Source organism: Lepidochelys olivacea (genome assembly GCF_965140295.1).
Source record: "Lepidochelys olivacea isolate rLepOli2 genome assembly, chromosome: 20".
Lineage (NCBI taxonomy): Eukaryota > Metazoa > Chordata > Testudines > Cheloniidae > Lepidochelys > Lepidochelys olivacea.
Genome location: NC_140430.1, coordinates 14798424 through 14812743, shown reverse-complemented (window position 1 = coordinate 14812743; position 14320 = coordinate 14798424).

Here is a 14320-nt window from a genome sequence, read left to right as displayed (position 1 = left end):
AATTTTGGAGGTTTATCATCATGGGAACCCTTGCCTTTGGGTCTCCGCACCTGGGGGTGGTGGCCATATTGGAGTGAGTTTCAAAATGACAAGCAAAACACGTACCTCTGGAAGCTTGTGCATTAGGATGAATTATCCAGTAGTAGCCACAGGGCAAGGTTCACGGACTACAACTGGGCAACGTATTTCAGCCAACACTTTTTTCTGCCGAAAAACGCAGTTTGGGATTGACTGAAACTTGAAAGTTTGTGAGCTTGTGTTGCATTTGCTGAATGGTTGTGGAAAAAAAACCCCAAAGCAAAAACAAACATTGCGAAAAAATCAAACATTTTAATATTTTTCTAATTGAAAGAACTTTTCATTTCAAAATGCCTTTCCATTTTGTTTTTTAAAAAGTAAAGAAAACTCTACAAAATGAAGCAAAATGTTCCATTTCAGGTCAAAAGAAATATTTCATTCATCCTGAAATAAATTTTAAAAAAACCTTTTCAGTTCACCAAAAAAATTTGAAAAAAAAAAAGTTTCGTTTCACGTCCACCCAAAACACTTTTTTTTTTATATTTTCAAAATGGCCAGAGAAATGGAAAAAAATCAGTTATTCACACAGCTCTAGCCTGAGCAGCTCACTGCAAATCAGGGAAAGAAAGAGGAACTGCATCATCAGGAAAAGAGAGAGAGAGAGAAAGGAATTGCAGATATAGAGGGGTTCAGAGCAAAGAGAAATCAGAAATATGGTCAATGCCTGCGTTTTCATAGTTTCTTAGAGTGTAAAGCCAGAAGAGACCATTGAATCATCTATTCTGACCTCCTGGCCACGAACTTTCACTCAGTTTCACCGGTATTGAGCCTGGTTATTTGTGTTTGGCTAAAGCAGCTCTTCCAGAAAGGCAGAAAGTCTTGATCTGAAGACTTCAAGAGATGGAGAATCCACCACTTCCCTTGGTAGGTTGTGCCAATGGCTAAAAATGTGTGCCCTGTTTCTCATTTGAGTTTGTCTAGCTTCAGCTTCCAGCCGTTGATTCTGTCTTTCGCCAGTAGATTAAAGAGCCCCACAAGAGTTCCAAACGGCATTGAGTTCTGTGGAATATCAAGCATTTTGAATATTGCACTGGTTACCTGTGGGTGTCTGGATAGATTGTTAAGGTATTAGCTTTGACCTATAAGCCAGAGACATCCATGTATGGCCTGGGGATTTGTTCTGTAATCTTCAAGATTCCAATAGTTCAGTAGAGTTCACACCACACCATCACTAATGCATTCAGAATGCCCAGATTATATTATAAAGTCTTATTTATGCCCCTACTCTTGAGTTAAAAGACAAAGGCCAGGTCCTCAACTGGTGTGGATCAACACAGTTCCATTAAAGTCAAGGGGACAGATCCCCAGCAGATGTCAATCAGCATCATTTCATTGAACTCAGAGGCTCAATCCTGCAAGGATCTGGGCAATCTGTTTCTGACCCAGTAAAGCATTTAAGTGTGTACTTCACATTAACCATGTGAGCAGTCCCATTGACTCACATGCTTAAAGTAAACATGCTTAAGGGCTTTGATGAATCAGAGCCAGAGTGAGCGCTCCGCACCTGATCATATCAAACCCCAGCTGGGGATCTGGCCCATCATGTATATTTTAAGACATTCCTTTTCCTTCCCCCCAAAAAATTACTCCAGAAATTAATACAGAAAGCATTTTAAATATTCTATCTGATTATGAGGATAATTATGGTAGCATTCATTGGGATCCCATTGTACTAGGCTCTGTATGAACACATAGGTTCCTGGCTCTGAATTGCTTACAATCTAATGTAATCTAATGCTTTTCAAACTGCATTAGGAGCATGGGCCCTTGAGAAGCTTCTGAAAAAAATCCCACCCTTTATGCTGCTTGGAACCTTTTGCATTTGCCTCAAGATGGACGATAAATCTAGATTAGTCAATTTCACTTTTCTAGGGCTTGTCTTCACTGCAGCTGAAGTTAGAATGCATGGCGCCCATTCCAAGTCCCCTCCAAACACAAAACCCCTTTAGCTCGAGTGTGGCGGGGATTTTAACTCAAGTTGACTCGGGGGCTCTAAGCTAAAGCTAGAGTCAGCACAATTCATCAGCGGCTAACGCGACCACTCTGTAAATGTGGGCTCGGGATAGCTCCACTTGGGTGGCACTAGTCCCCCAACACCTTTCCCCAATTCCCGCTGTGAGCCCAAGAACGACAGACAAGTTCTCCCGGAACTCACTGGGAAAAAACTCACAGAGGGCATCAACTTATTGTAGGATATGCTCCCCTAAGGCTGCGGGTGAGAGCAGCACCGGTGTGGATACAGCAGCTTGAGTGTCATCTCACAGCGGGGTTACTCTCACTCCAGCTAAGCTAACTTGAGAAGTAATTCAAGAACAGATAAGTCTAGTCAACCCTGCAGTGAAGACATGCCCATGGCCAATTTCACCTTCAAGATCTCAGAGTTTAAGGAAGGAAGGATGTCCAGTGGTTAGGGTGCTAGGCAGAGACCTGGGTTCAATTTCTTGTTCTACCAAAGACGTTGTGAGACTCTGGGCAAGTCCCTTCCCAGAGAGGCTACATAACTTGCCCAAGATCATACAGGCAGTTTGTTGTGGACCAGGACATTGAATCCAGGGCTGTCATTTCCAATCCTATGCACGGGCATTAAAGAGCAGGAGGAGCACAGATGCTACGGGGATGGCAGCCAGAGAAGCACAATTTTTGCATTGCCACAGGGACTGTTTCATTAGAAAATGGGACAAAACGGTGAACTTCCTAGAACAAAGGACTGGATTGTTACTGTGAAAACTGCTGACTGCTACAATAGCACATCTTTAGTAGTGTGTTCCTGCTTACATGAATATCTGAGTATAACTACTTTACCATATGCCTTGACTCCCTTGCTCTGTGTTGTGATGATTTCTCGTTGCTTCATTCAATTAAATGTTAACCATAAACCAAACCTGGAGTGAAAAGGAGGGTGGGAATGGAAATATATTTGAGTTTTCATAAAAGCTGTTTACAGTTCATTTACACTGTGTTAAACCCAATTTGAGACCAAATTTGACCAGAGTGTCTCTTTAAATTAAAAAATTATCCACGTCTTCCATTTCTGGCTCCCTTTGTAAGTCACAGTGGAACAGTCTGCTGATCCATTAAAGGTATAGTCTATTCATACGGTAATTAGAAAGCTAGGAATGACTAGCTGTTTAATGATGGCTGTAATGTGTACCTGTACATAGCACGACAGCTGGTGGAATGTCGAACGCTTCTTTGAGAGGGGCTAATAGGAAAATTCTGATCTAACAAGAAAATAAATCTCCCCAAGGCAAAACTTCTCAGAAAACGGCTTGATGTGCAGAGAAAGGAATTTTAAACAGCTGGGGCCAAATTCATCACTACTGTAGGTGTGCTGTCTTCCTTAGACATGGGTTTGGTCTGTTTACCCTGATTTACATGAGCTCCTAATCTGGAAATCTGTCTTTTGGATGAAAATCTGTCTTTTGTGGCCTTATTCTCCTCTCATTCCCCTTGTTTGCCTCATTTACACCACCCAAGCCAGTGGAAAACCAGTGTCAATTCAGGAGGACGTTCATACTCAAGGAACCAGTGTCTAATACAGTGGTCCCCAAACTGTGGAGTGCACCCCCCTAGGAGAGCATGGAGTAGAGTTATTTCCTGCAGCCCACCATAGGCGCCGACTCCACCGGCAGGCAAGCTCCCCTCCCTGGCCCCCATGAGCGCGCCATGTCCCCGCTCCTCTGCCTACCTCCCAGCATTTAGGACTTTCCAAGAGGGAGGAGGAGGAGCGGGGACACGGTGTGCACAGGGGAGGAGGCAGACAAGAGGCGGGGCTGGGGTGGGGATTTGGGGAAGGGGTTGGAATGGGGGTGGGAAGAGGCGGGGCAGGGCCTTACGGAAGGGGTGGAGTGGGGGCAGGGCCGGGGGGCAGAAGGGGGCTTTAACTGAAGTAATTCTAAAAGTAAATGCGTGTTTTGGTCATTTGAGTGACGTGCATTACTGAGTGTTTATATTTTATTAAAACCCATCTTCGCATTACAATTTTTAAAAAGTTAATACATTGACTTTTAATAGCATACTATATTACTCTTCATTTTTTTCATTTTCGACTACACTTTTGTATCGTTGTATGAAAAGGTTTCAGTGATGCAGCCCTTGGGCCAATGTACTAATCCTCATGTGGCCCTTGCGGTGATTTGAGTTTGAGATCCCTGGTCTAGGGGCTGCAGAACCTGGTGGTCACTTCCCGGGAGCCGCAGTAAGCACCGCTGGGAGCCCACATCCCAAACCCTCTCCCGCACCCCAACCCCCTGTCCCCTCCCACACCCAAACTCCCTCCTGGAGCCAGCACCCCCCCAATACCCCAATCCCCTGCCCCAAACCCTCCTGCACCCCAAACCCCCCAGGCCCACCCCAGAGTCCACACCCCGAGCCAGAGCCCTCATCCCCCCAGCACTCCCCCCCTGCCCTAGCCTGGAGCCCCCTCCTGCACCTCAAACCCCTCATTCCCAGCCCCATCCCAGAGCCCGTACCCCAGCCAGAGCCTGCACCCCCTCCTGCACTTTGAACCCCTCACCCCCAGTCCAGAGCCCCCTCCTGCACCCCAATCCCCTCATCTCCAACCCCACCCCAGAGCCTTCACCCCCATCTGGAGTCCTCACCCCCAACACCCCAACCCCCTGCCCGAGCCCAGAGCCCTCTACCACACCCTAAACCCCTCATTTCTGGCCCCACCCGGAGCCCGCACCCCCCAGCCCAGAGCCCATACCCCCACATATACCCCAACCCCCTTCTCCAGCCTGGTGAAAGTGAGTGAGGGTGGGGGGAGAGAGAGCGACTGAGGGAGGGGGAAATGGAGAGAGCAGGGGTGTGGCCTCGGAGAAGGGACGGAGAAGTGGCAGGGCCTCAAGGAAGGGGTAAGTCTGGGGTGTTCAGTTTTGTGCAATTAGAAAGTTGGCAACCCTAGCATAGAACATTCGTAGGGGCAGGGTGGGAGTGCCACCCAGCATCACTCTGTCCCCAGCTCTGGTCTGAGCCCCCAGCTGTGGCTCTGTTACTAGCCCCGCCCCGAGCTGTGGCCCTGGCCTTGGCCCCTGATCCTTGGCCACAGCTCTGCAATTGCCCGTGGCTCCACTCCCGGCCCGGCCCTACTCCGGGCCCCAGATCCACCACCACCTGCAGTCGCAGCCTCGGACCTTGGCTCCTGGCCTGGCCACGGCACCAGCCCCAACCTCAGCCCTGACCATGGCCCTCTTCCCAGCCACGGCCCTGGCCCCAACAGTGGCCCCCACTCCCAGCCCCGGCTTGGTGGGGCTGTGTGCGAACAGGGATAAGAGAGGATGCAAGGTAAAAAGTTTGGGGATCACTGGTCTAACAGAGGAGGTATTTGGAGGGCTGCATTTCTGTGAAGACCTGAAATTCATCCAGAATCCTGCATAGGTGCACTAACCACAGGCACAGGCTGCTCACGAAACGCTTACCTTTCCTCCTTGCAAACTTCTACCATAGGCCCTTATATGACCTGCCACCATAACAGTATCCGAGCACTTCTCAGCCTCTAACATATTCATTCTCACCACCTTGCTGTGAGGTAGGGCAGTGCTTTACCGCCATTGTACAGAGGAGGAACTAAGGCACGGAGAGTATATCTGCACTGCTATGAAAGCCCGGATTCAGACTCAGGCTTGAGCCTGAACCACCCTTCTGTCTACACACAAATTTCTCAAGCTCAGACCTAGGGACCTAGGACTCTGTGGCAATGGAGGGGCTGAGCCTGAGTCAAGCCAGGACCCATGATTCAAGCCCTATAGCTTTCCAGTGTAGACAAAGCCCCGTTTGACTTGGGTCCTGGGAGTCTGCCAAAAGTGTCCCACAATCTCCTGCTCCAACTTCCTTTGTCCTCTCTATCCCAAAAATCTCTAATCCCTTAAGTGAAAAGAGAAGCCCCCCTCCCTTGGTGTAGTGCAGCAGCTCAGTGAGTCAGCATGAACACTTCCATTGGCTTCTGAGCTAAAAACGCACCATGAGGGAGCCTTCTGTGTTTGCAATGGGGACTGACCAGAACAAGCTTTTTTGGAAAGTACGCTGCTTCCCAGTCATGGGAACACAGCCAGATTTTGGTGATGAATGTCTCATCCGAGGCCAGCAAAACTGTAGACTTTTGTAAGAGTGCCAGGAATGACCACGCATATCAAAAAATAGAGAAGGCGGCAGCTTTGTAAATTTACCAGACCGGTAACCAGTGTAGGGAGCTGATTAAGCAGCTCAAGAGCAGGTACCGGAAAACCAGAGACCAAACCTGCACCTTCGGCAACTAGGCAACTGTGCCTAGCATGGAGCCAACCATGGTGCATGCTGGTGCCCTGCTGGCCCCAGAATCCAGCATGCAGTCGGATGGGAGCCAGCAGCAGGTTCCAAGTGAGGACCATGAAGTCATTCTATTGCCGAAACCGATTCCAGAGCAGGCTTTGGACCAGGAGCAGCAGCAGCAAATTCTGGGTGCATACTGGGAGGGGTGGTTTGATGCAGCCCCTGAAGAACAGCATGCTGCTGAGCCTTCACCAGACATGGAAGGGACCGAAGCTGCGATGCATTTGAATGCACTGAGCAGAAGGTTGCATCTGTTTATATGTGCATTTCGCAGTTGCTTCTGTGGAATCAGCTGTTATGCAGTGGTTACTACATTTTTCTTTTTTCCTCTATGCCATACAGAGTCCGTCAGCCATCATGGCTTCCACTGCGTGTACGTGGCTGTGTTTACAATCAGGAATTTGTGGTATGTTGTCACGGAGTCCCTGGGCGATACTCTGGAACTGCTCCCCACGAAGCCAGTCAGGACTCTGGGGAAGTACGGTACGAAACTGTAGAAAAACCTGAGTGTCTCTGGATTAAGTTTAGAAGTGTGTGCAACAAGAGTGATGTAGTGGTGGGAATCTGCTATAGACCACCGGACCAGGGGGATGAGGTAGATGAGGCTTTCTTCCGGCAGCTCACGGAAGCTACTAGATCGCATGCCCTGATTCTCATAATTTTCCTGATATCTGCTGGGAGAGCAATACAGCAGTGCATAGACAATCCAGGAAGTTTTTGGAAAGCGTAGGGGACAATTTCCTGGCGCAAGTGCTAGAGGAGCCAACTTTTCTTGACCTGCTGCTCACAAACCGGGTAGAATTAGTGGGGGAAGCAAAAGTGGATGGGAATCTGGGAGGCAGTGACCATGAGTTGGTTGAGTTCAGGATCCTGACGCAGGGAAGAAAGGTAAGCAGCAGGATACGGACCCTGGACTTCAGGAAAGCAGACTTCGACTCCCTCAGGGAACGGATGGCCAGGATCCCCTGGGGGACTAACATGAAGGGGAAAGGAGTCCAGGAGAGCTGGCTGTATTTCAAGGAATCCCTGTTGAGGTTACAGGGACAAACCATCCCGATGAGTCGAAAGAATAGTAAATATGGCAGGCGACCAGCTTGGCTTAATGGTGAAATCCTAGCGGATCTTAAACATAAAAAAGAAGCTTACAAGAAGTGGAAGGTTGGACATATGACCAGGGAAGAGTATAAAAATATTGCTCGGGCATGTAGGAATGATATCAGGAGGGCCAAATCGCACCTGGAGCTGCAGCTAGCAAGAGATGTCAAGAGTAACAAGAAGGGTTTCTTCAGGTATGTTGGCAAAAAGAAGAAAGCCAAGGAAAGTGTGGGCCCCTTACTGAATGAGGGAGGCAATCTAGTGACAGAGGATGTGGAAAAAGCTAATGTACTCAAATGCTTTTTTTGCCTCTGTCTTCACTAACAAGGTCAGCTCCCAGACTGCTGCGCTGGGCATCACGAAATGGGGAAGAAATGGCCAGCCCTCTGTGGAGATAGAGGTGGTTAGGGACTATTTAGAAAAGCTGGACGTGCACAAGTCCATGGGGCCGGACGAGTTGCATCCGAGAGTGCTGAAGGAATTGGCGGCTGTGATTGCAGAGCCATTGGCCATTATCTTTGAAAACTCGTGGCGAACGGGGGAAGTCCTGGATGACTGCAAAAAGGCTAATGTAGTGCCAATCTTTAAAAAAGGGAAGAAGGAGGATCCTGGGAACTACAGGCCAGTCAGCCTCACCTCAGTCCCTGGAAAAATCATGGAGCAGGTCCTCAAAGAATCAATCCTGAAGCACTTAGAGGAGAGGAAAGTGATCGGGAACAGCCAGCATGGATTCACCAAGGGAAGGTCATGCCTGACTAATCTAATCGCCTTTTATGATGAGATTACTGGTTCTGTGGATGAAGGGAAAGCAGTGGATGTATTGTTTCTTGACTTTAGCAAAGCTTTTGACACGGTCTCCCACAGTATTCTTGTCAGCAAGTTAAGGAAGTATGAGCTGGATGAATGCACTATAAGGTGGGTAGAAAGCTGGCTAGATTGTCGGGCTCAACGGGTAGTGATCAATGGCTCCATGTCTAGTTGGCAGCCGGTGTCAAGTGGAGTGCCCCAGGGGTCGGTCCTGGGGCCGGTTTTGTTCAATATCTTCATAAATGATCTGGAGGATGGTGTAGATCGCACTCTCAGCAAATTTGCAGATGATACTAAACTGGGAGGAGTGGTAGATACGCTGGAGGGCAGGGATAGGATACAGAAGGACCTAGACAAATTGGAGGATTGGGCCAAAAGAAATCTGATGAGGTTCAATAAGGATAAGTGCAGGGTCCTGCACTTAGGACGGAAGAATCCAATGCACCGCTACAGACTAGGGGCCGAATGGCTAGGCAGCAGTTCTGCGGAAAAGGACCTAGGGGTGACAGTGGACGAGAAGCTGGATATGAGTCAGCAGTGTGCCCTTGTTGCCAAGAAGGCCAATGGCATTTTGGGATGTATAAGTAGGGGCATAGCGAGCAGATCGAGGGACGTGATCGTTCCCCTCTATTCGACATTGGTGAGGCCTCATCTGGAGTACTGTGTCCAGTTTTGGGCCCCACACGACAAGAAGGATGTGGATAAATTGGAAAGAGTCCAGCGAAGGGCAACCAAAATGATTAGGGGTCTAGAACACATGACTTATGAGGAGAGGCTGAGGGAGCTGGGATTGTTTAGTCTGCAGAAGAGAAGAATGAGGGGGGATTTGATAGCTGCTTTCAACTACCTGAAAGGGGGTTCCAAAGAGGATGGCTCTAGACTGTTCTCAATGGTAGCAGATGACAGAACGAGGAGTAATGGTCTCAAGTTGCAGTGGGGGAGGTTTAGATTGGATATTCGGAAAAACTTTTTCACTATGAGGGTGGCGAAACACTGGAATGCGTTACCTAGGGAGGTGGTAGAATCTCCTTCCTTAGAGGTTTTTAAGGTCAGGCTTGACAAAGCCCTGGCTGGGATGATTTAACTGGGAATTGGTCCGTCTTCGAGCAGGGGGTTGGACTAGATGACCTTCTGGGGTCCCTTCCAACCCTGATATTCTATGATTCTATGAAGTCTCCTGTCTGTGAGCAGCCTGTCTGCAGGACAGGTGGGGTCCTGGGGAAGCCAGAGGGTCCTGCACCGCAACTTCGCAGTCAGACGTGACTCTCAGCCAGCCAGTAAAACAGAGGTTTATTAGACGACAGGAACATGGTCTAAAACAGAGCTTGTAGGTACAGAGAACAGGATCCCTCAGCCGGGTCCATTTTGTGGGGCAGTGAGCCAGACAACCACGGCTGCACTTCACTCCATGTCCCCAGCCAGCCCCAAACTGAAACTCCCTCCAGCCCCTCCTCCTCTGGGCTATGTCCCTTTCCCAGGCCAGGAAGTCACCTGATTGCTTTGTTCACCAACCCTTTAGCTCTCACCTTGCAGGGGGGAAGGGCCCAGGCCATCAGTTGCCAGGAAACGGCCATTTTCTGTGTCCAGACCCCTGCACACACCTGCCCTCTAGGGCTCTGCAACAATCATACACCCTTATCCCATCACCTAGATACTTAAGAACTGCATAGGGGAAACTGAGGCACCCCCACACTATTCAGCGGAAACATTAAGAACAGTACTGCTTCATCACATCTCTCCCCCCCTTCGAGACCGAACTGAGCAGGGTCACTTTAGCCAGTGACCTGGGGAAGTTCGAAGCCACCAACGTTCCCACGGATGCCCCAGCATCTCTCCCGTTCCTTGGTGGGAGTTACACCAGGCCCTGCCAGTCTCACGCCCTCCCTTAGGTTGGGGGTGGTAGATAGCACTCGCATGCCGCATGTGGAAAGGTTTATGCGGCCCATGCCCTTTTGCCACCCCAAAACCCCCAGGGGTCAAACTGGGATCGGGTCTTCTCCCAGCGCTCCAGTCTGGAGGACTTCAATTCGGGTTCTCTTGGTTAAGAGCTCCCATCTTGACCTGGGCCACATACTGTTCACTTACAGAACTAACATGGAGACGTTCCTTTCTCAACAACCTTGTCTCCCCAACAAGCTGGCCAAACACAGCCACTTGGTTAGAGGGCTGTTTAACTTTCTTAACAGCTTTCACTCCGTCTGAGACCTTCTCAAAGCTATCCACACTGGATCTTTCAACAGGAAAGTCAGTGGCTTCAGTCACAACAGAAAATTTCTGGCTGTTAGGAACTGAAACTTTCTTGATTAAATCACTTTCACACCTTTCAGCTGCAGTAAACTGCTTGCAAAGACTCCATGAGGATTCCTTTCCCTGGGGGCTTTTCTATGCAACAATTCACCCTTCACAGAAATTCTGCCCTTACCGTCTTCACCTAGGGCTTGCTCAACAGACTCTTTCTGGGTCTCACTTACATCCAGAATTACCTCTGGCCCATCAGGCGGATTCCTACACAATCCCCTTTCAGGCAAACTGACAGACTTCCTAGATAAAAGATCAGAAGCATTCTCCTTCCCTTTGCCACACACAAGTTCAGGAATCTTTTCCTTCTTGCTACAGGTTTCCACACCCTCAGTAGGTAACACAATCAAATCACCTTTCTGCTCTCCTTGTGCCCTGGCTAGGATCTCACTCTTAGAGTTGCTACACCCTTTCCCAGCCACACACTTGCAACAGGCAAAATACAAGCACCAGAATGGTCTGGGCTCTGGGATTTTACATAGACACCAACTGGATGCGATCTAGTTACAGTGCCATTCTCCCGAGCAGACACAAATTTAGGACCATTCCCTTCCTGGGCTTTAGTTGAATCCAGAACCAACTCTGAGACAACTGCACTATCCTCAACCATCACAGGCTGAAAGGCCCCTTCTGTCTGCTCCAAAGACAAAGAAGAGCTGGAGACACGTTCTCCTTTACCAGACACAGCTTGGGATCTCATTTCCCTTGTCCCAGCACACAGGGCTGTTCACAGACAACTGCTTGGAGATCAGGGTAGCTCCCTCCATAGGCAAGTCAATACCCCTGACAGACACAGGCACATTTCCTTCACTGTCATAATTCTCCACCCAGGTAACAGATAAGGTACAAGGACACTCATCTTCCACTATCCTCACCTTCCCAAACTGCTGACCAGACAAAGCCATCAGCTCACAAGGCTGCCTAGGCTCATCCAAACTTTCCTTACCAAGCACCTTGCCACTCCCAAGAGATAACCTGCCCTGCCTGTGTCTCCCCCCACTCAGCTGGGGACTCAGCTCCCACTGTGCTCAGCGCCGCCCTTGCTGTCCCAGTGGCGGTAGGCAGTGAGCTCTTTGCTTTCCTCACTGCATCAGAGCCAGGTGAGTCCCCACTCTGGTGTGCAAGGGGGTGGGGAACATCTCTGTCCCAACCAGACCCCTCCCAGGGGTCTGGTTACAGGCAGGCAGATAGCCTAAGCCTAGAAGCTCCTCCCCGCTGCCAGACAGGTCAGCTGCTTTTTCACCGACCATTTCCCTCTCCGCCGATTGGTTCCCTGGATTCAAATTCAAACCCTCAGCCGTTACAAGAGCCGGGCCTGGATCCTGTCCCAAAGAGACACAGTCACTCCCCAACAGAGTCTGGCAGCTGAATTCCTGGAGAACCCCAACGACCAGCCAGCCCGACCCCTCTTGTGTCTGCACAGGGATCTGGGCCATAGGCAGGGTGAGGGGCTTCATCCCTGGGACCCTCACCCAGCTCACACAGCCCCTCAGTCTCTGAGGCTGCACCACCAGGGGCCTGACAACCGTTCTCTCTGTCCCAGGATCTCGCCACTCCAGGAATGTCTCCCCATTGACCATCACCTTCCGCTCCCACTGGAGGTCCGAGGGGCCTGACCCCATGAAACTCCACACAGACATATGTTGGGACCAGGAGTGGGAGCCTGACCACCTCCCCACCCATCTGGCTGACGGAGTCTATGGCCTTGGGACACAGCAAGGGAGCTAGATACCGGGGCTTTTCCGCAGGGTTCCCCTGGTTCAAATCACCAGCCTGCTCAAAGGCAGTGAGGTGGGCATCCACATCCCCCCCTCCTTAACCAGGGGCAGCAATTCAGTATCGAGGTTCCCTGCGGAACTGGCACCCCGGGGTCTCTTCCCACTCACCCCTGGGAGGTCCCCTATGCCTCTCCGCTCCCCCACCGCCAGTTCATGCTGCTGCTGCTTCTGCAGCTCTTTCTCGGGCTTTCGCTGTCTCTCACAGTCCTCTTGCTCTCTCAGACTCCGCTCCAATCCTGTCAGTCTCCGATCCCAGGTTGCGGAACCCGATCGTGAAGACCCTCGTCTGGTTGGGGACAGGAGTCTTGGGGATGCCTGGCTACTACTCCAGCTGCTCCCAGATCCTGCTATAGCCCCATGTGGGTCAGGAATCTGCTCCTTAGAGTGGTCATCCTCCTTCAGCTGCACGATTAACTGTGCTTTGGTGAACTTTCCAGTGCTCAACCCTCTTTTTGCACAGGGTTACAATGTCCTTCTTATGGAGATGGTGACAGGCCATCACTCCACTGTTCCCAAGTTGTTGTGAACTCACAGGTCTGTGTGCTCTCAGCTCCCGCGGTTTCCAGGGAGAACCCCTAGTGTGCCAGCCCTTCTCGAGGTCACCACCTCTTTGCCAGGGTCGAGCTGCAGACTCCTCCGCCCCTGGGACCGCTCGCTGCAATCCCCAAGGGGACCCTGTTACTGCGAAAGTCCTTCTCTCTCCCAGGGCCAAGCCGAAGGCAGTCCCCAGGGGGACCCCATTACTGCACAGTCCTTCTCGCTGGTCACACACTCCCAGGGGTTTACCGCCCCCCCAAAACCGCTCCTCTCTGAGCCTTCAGCACGCCTGGTCCTCATCAATTCCCCTTCGTTTTACTGCTCCCCAGTCACTTACTGCAGGAAGTGCCATCCATGGGGTGCAGTACATCCCACCTCTGCCACCAGTTGTCATGGAGTCCCCGGGCGATGCTCTGGAACTGCTCCCCCAGAGTCCTGACTGGCTTTGTAGGAAGTCTCCTTTCTGTGAGCAGACTGTCTGCAGGACACACAGCTCACACAACTTCCACCTTCCTGAGTCTGACCTTGGAGCATTCAGCATCCTCTGCCCCTCCGTGCGCTTCCCAAAGCAAGTCCGCCCAGGCGGGGTCCTGGGGAAGCCAGAGGGTCCTGCACCCCAACTCTGCAGTCAGACGTGACCCTCAGCCAGCCAGTAAAACAGGTTTATTAGAGGACAGGAACATGGTCTAAACCAGAGCTTGTAGGTACAGAGAACAGGACCCCTCAGCCAGGTCCATTTGGGGGGGGCAGTGAACCAGACAACCACGGCTGCACTTCACTCCATGTCCCCAGCCAGCCCCAAACTGAAAACTCTCTCCAGCCCCTCCTTCTCTGGGCTTTGTCCCTTTCCCAGGCCAGGAAGTCACCTGATTCCTTTGTTCTTCAACCCTTTAGCTCTCACCTTGTAGGGGGGGGAGGACCCAGGCCATCAGTTGCCAGGAAACAGGGTGTTGGCCATTCTCTGTGTCCAGACTCCTGCACACACCTGCCCTCTAGGGCTCTGCAACGATCATACACCCTTATCCCACCACCTAGATTCTTAAGAACTGCATAGGGGAAACTGAGGTACCCCCACAATATTCAGAGGAAACATTAAGAACAGCCTCGCTTTTTCACATATGTCCACAACACCTGGCAACAAGAGTGGGAGCTCAAGCACCTTCTGTGCATCAGAGTAGCACAACAATCTTGCAGTCCTGGTGGGGAAGAGGCATCTACTCCAATTGTGAGGAATCTGAGCTACTAAACTGACAGCAGCAAGGTGACGTGTCTGGCTATATTGGAAAAATGGAGGCCTTTGTCAATGCCAGGGTGGACTGACCCACATATAAGAGAGAGGCTGGAGCAGTATTTTAAAGTAAACAAGATTCCCCCAGGAAAACATGTAGCAGCTTTATTGAGTGTGATAGGAGGAAAAA